This window comes from Ziziphus jujuba, chromosome 6, assembly GCF_031755915.1.
Source record: "Ziziphus jujuba cultivar Dongzao chromosome 6, ASM3175591v1".
Classification (NCBI taxonomy): domain Eukaryota; kingdom Viridiplantae; phylum Streptophyta; class Magnoliopsida; order Rosales; family Rhamnaceae; genus Ziziphus; species Ziziphus jujuba.
In genome coordinates, this window is record NC_083384.1 from 7,342,252 (window position 1) to 7,347,935 (window position 5,684).

The window sequence follows — 5,684 nt, forward strand, 5'->3', positions numbered from 1 at the left end:
ACCATAAGATCATCATAGCCTAAGCCCCAAGTCTTAAAATCATAAGCTTAGAACAAGATCAAATAACCAGAAGCCGAATAAAAACCTATTAATCCATAAATAGTCTCTCAACAAGAAATTAATTCCTTATTCAAACAATATCATCTAAGTCTGAAAAATTATGGGGGTACAGTACACATGCATAAGTGACTGTGATTAAAACCATTTCATAAAATAATAATGAAAAACTATTAAAAGCTCATTGAAAAGTTACAAAGAAATATTGAAACTATTAGATTTTCAGAAACCTTCAATTAATATTCAATTTTTTTCTCTTTCATGAAATTTTGTATGCATTTGAAATTTTACATATTAAAATTATACATTGCATACACGCATATAAAATTTTAAAAGCCAAAAAAAGGTCGAAAACATTGCCAAATTAAATTTAGTAACTAATTGACAGAAACTGAAAATCAGCATTTTATAGGGAGTCTAGTCTACATAAAAATTTATTAAAACTAAAATAAAATTCCAAAAGCCGTAATATTTTACAGTGTTTAACTATATATATAAATAATGCTATATAAAAATTATTAGGTCAAATAGAGATCGAAAACTATTTTAAATCGAATTTTATTCTTTACTAAATGGACCAGAAAATAAATTCGGACAGATGGATGTGGGTAACTCAGAAAATCACCATGGACAAAATATATCGAATTTGAAGCTAAATGTTTTTATAGTGATTAGACATATCTAGAATAAATTATTCAAATTTTCAGGTAAAAATAATTTCTTTTGGATCTGTTTTGAAATTTTTACTTACGAAGCATACTGAAATCACACAGAAAAACCAGACAGAATGCATAAATTCAAAATTTTGTAATAAATTGAAAACAGATCTAAATTGCCCCAAATAAATTTCTACTGATTCATAACATGTCTATTGTCATCCATAAAAATTTTGGTGCCAAAAACAACCTTGAAATATTTTAAATAAATTCAAACATTCACTCTGTACAGATCCCAAATAAATTTCAGATTAGGGTTTCAACAACTCTTCAATTCAACCTTAATCAGTACTTCTATAATCCCAAAACATCTCAAATAATATCATGTATGTAACATCCCAGTCTACCCGCATGTAGATATTATCCGCTTTGGCACTGAGGAATCCTCTTACAACCCAGCCCTCACGGGTTTAAAACGCATCCACAAAGGAAAGGTATCCACATGCTTATAAGCCATGCTTCGTTCCCATTTTCAACTGATGTGGGACTTCACAATATAACATAAAAAATATTAGAAAACCAACCTTGATCACTTGAAAGATTTAGGATCTTCCTTCCTATGCTCCAAAATTTGTTCAGAAATTCCAAAATCTCCAAAAAATATTGGATCCCTAACAACCTTAAATGATTACCAAAATCCTAAATTAAGATCAGAAACCTTTAATATTAACCCTAATAGTTTTTACGGCTAGAAGAAGAAGAAGAAGAAGAAGAAGACTTACCCGATACCCTAGCGGCGCAAAGTTGAAAACAAAGTAAAAGTAAAACGTATTTTTTTTTCTTCCTTTTAATAAAACCAAAAATAGAGTAAATACCCTTTTTTTTTTTTTCAATTTCCTAATAAAATTGAAATATACTTATAACCAAACCTATTAGGATAAAAACACTTTTTTTTCCTCTTAAAATAAATAGTTTTAAGACTTTGTTTTTAAAAAAAAAAAATATATATATATATATATTACTCGTATATTACAAGATGCGATAGAAGTTCCTTTCTCAATTTTGTTGTGCCACACCTTTCATATGACTTTCGAAATGATGAGAAAACTTTTGAAATACAGCACGAGCAAGGGTGGTCTTTCCAATACCCCCCATGCCAGGAAGACCTATGGTGTGAACATCCATTCAGTCAATGCTTAATAATCTTTCAATTTGCTCAATACCATTTTCAATTCCAATCCATTGTCGCTTGGAATCATCATACTTTGATGGGTACTTAGACAATTTCGACAAAACGTCTTCAACAATTTTATCAATAAACTTGTATTCAGGCCTAGCAAATTAATAAGAAACCACCAAATACAATTATTTAGTTAGAAACAGAGGAATATCATTGATATAAATTAGGTGTATATTTAAAAGAGATAAATAATATAGATCGTTTTAATTCTAATGCTCAATATTATAGTAGCTACATATCCAGGTGATTTAAATTCCTATTCAACATTTCATATATATTTTCACTTACAATCGATTAAAAAGGAAATAGTGCTATTAATTGCTATGGTTAATTAATATATGAATTTCTAATATTTTTGCACAATTTGATAAACAGTAAACACTGTTAAGTTTCTAAAGTCTAAAACACAAATATGTGATAATGCATAATTTAAATATTATAAAATCAGTAAGATAAAAAAGTTACCTAATATTCTTTGAATCAAGTTCTGTTTATATACCTTATTTTGCTTCTTCGGACCCACCACCTAGATACGATATCACATTGATTACCAACAATACTACTCCTATACCTCCTAATATAAGACCTAATCCAAGAAAGACTAAAAGAAAATCACGTATTGGTCCAGGCAAACTGTCAGGACCCATCCAAAATTCCTCACCGGAGCCCTAGACAAGCCCTGATCCCAGGGAAACCCTACCGGACCCTTCAATGAAAAATTCGGCAGAACCTCCCCTAAGGGTTGGACTTACCACAAAATTTTCCTGCACGAAAAACACTTCTAGAAACATCCCCTTATTCCTCCCACCTTACTACAATTTGTTTCCACAAATTTACAGCACTCCAAAATAATAACAGGGAATCAGTAAGCAATTAAACAAATATCTGTCTAATCCGTATACAGAGCGTTATACAAATAAATATGACTTTAATACAATGACAGATAAATAAGCAATACAAGATGGAAAGGAAAAAAGGAGGAAAAGCTTCTCCTGGACTTTCGGCAATGAACTGAGACGTCGGGCTCGCCCTGGACAATCAACGTCTACTAACCTGAGCCTACGGGAATGAAATTTAAAAACATGAAATACTAATCATCTCAATGAGTAACCCAATCTAATATACAATTATAATAGTAATAATAAAAGGGTAAATAACTTGGTTAATTGATTACTAAGAAATAAGTAAATAAATAATAGGTAGTTAAAATAATATTTTCCCTCAAAACCTTCACAATTCACTCAGTTGGAAAAGTTTCATTTTTAAAACATTTTCGCAAAATCCAACATTTTATGCCCCAAAGATTCGGAAAATATTTAATTAATAATTTGCAAATAAACGACAATAAATTAATAATCCAAAAATTTTAGTGAGAAATAATTATAAAAAAAAATAATGCTAACAACAAATATTAAATTGGAAATAAAATATTGTAAACAATTAACACGAAAACACAATAAAATTTACATTAAGAAAAATGATCCAAGAAATATTTAAATAAATAGAATAAAACCAAATAATTAATAATAGAACTCAATTTAGATTACCAAAACAATTTAATTTGTAAAACACTATTAAAAATATTTTAATTTAAATAAATTTCTAAAATATTTTATGATTAAAATCACGTCGTGAAAACCATTTGATGCACCCACTATATACCAGTGGCGCCAACAGGACCCAGCGTCCCAAACATCACCAGACAGGAGGTTAAAGAGAGAAACCAGCATACGGTCACGTGGCGTCCCACCGCGCCGCTGCAAACAGGTGTCCCGGCCATGGAAAGGCGGCCTACCCTCATCCGATGGCAACCACAGGACAATCCCATAATCACCTATGCGCTACTCACACCCACCTGCGCACTCACCACATCCACCTGCGCGCTAATCATATCCATGTATAAAGAACACCAGTACGTGTATGGTGTATCTAAAAATCATAAAATCAATATATTTATTTTCAAATCTCAAAATCTCATAAATACCACCGGCTTTATTCCATCCAATTAAACCCGTAAATTTTTCACAATTCCTTTATAAATCATCATCATAAATCCATCGCATAAATTCCATCAATTTCAAATCCATCAACTTTCAAATGCATCAATTTTCCAATCCACAATATTCAAATACATAAGCATAATTTTTAAAATAATATCCTTAAATCCATAAAATTCAAGATAGGCATAATTTCATTAAAATCCCATAAAATTTCCAAAATTCGTAAATCCATATAAATGTATTTTTTATTAATCAAAATAAACTCACAAATAAATTCCACAATAAATCAATTAATATTAAAATCACAATTTCTTTAAATATCAACTTGTCATAAAATCTAAATTTTCATAATTTGTCAAAAAAAATCATATACTTCAAATTATTCAAATATTGGTATCAAAATTTAATTCACATTTTATCACATAATTGACAGGACCCACCTCGGGGACCCTCCCAGGACCTCCCGGGTGATCCCGCCTAGCGAAGTCCCACTGGACAATCCCTAGAAAATATGCAATGGAACCTCACCTTAAAACGTAGATAATCAAAAACCAACATTAACATTAATACCTCAATATATATATATATATAAATAAGTCCACAACCGGCCTACTGTACTACAAGCCATAACTACCATGGTCTCTACTGAGTCCCATAATTAAAATCAGAGCATTCTAAGAGTGTTGACAAAGTCTATGAGTACAAATAAGTAATAAATAAGTCCAGAAGATAACAATAGGTGAAGAAAGGATAAATACGGCTGCTATAGTGGAAGGAAACAAGCGATAAGCTATGCGCAAGGTAGACTGCTACTAGCTGCCTGGGCCTAGGGGAACGAATTTAAAACAATAAAACGTGAGATAAATAAATCTCAGTGAGTGGCATAGTATAATAGAAAAATAATGATTTATTTATGAAAAATCTTCCTCTCAAGACCTCTCATTCCACTCGTTGAAAAGTTCCCCGTTTAAAAATCATTTCACGAAACCCAAACTTGTACCCCAATTAATATCATAAAAACCGATGCTCAAAAGTATGAATGAATGATCATTATAATATTATGAAATGTCTCAAATCAAGATATAAACATTTGAGCATACACTATAATAAATACAGCTCCCACAAATAAATATGAAAATTCAGAAATCACCCCAATATTTGTAAATCAACAATATATACAAACATATACAATGTACCATACAATGTACCAATATACAAACTGTGGGATACACCCACCTCACGACCCTCAATATATGAACGGTGTCGTGGAAATAATAAATAACCGTCGGGACGTACCCAACCTCACGGTCCGTGGTAATAATAAACCGTTGGATGATACCAACCTCACAGCACCGTGGTAATAGTAATAAACCGTCGGATAAACCCGACCTCACAGTCCGTGGTAATAATAGATAACCGTTGGATGAAACCAACCTCAAGGCACCGTGGTAAACCCAGCGCGCGATAATATAATATAATATAATACTGATCCAAGGTATTGGCATTACATGGTACATCAATTTAAAAATAACCAATACAGTATACATGAAACAATCTTGTAAGATTATATATACTTTTCCAAATGATATTGTAGCATAAATCATAATTTAACATTTAAACTTCCACCGCGTAATTAAATACTTTAAAAATCTCAAAACATCATTTCATATGAAAACCAAAATTATCACAGTGAAATATATTCATCATAAACCAATTTTAAGCACATAAAAT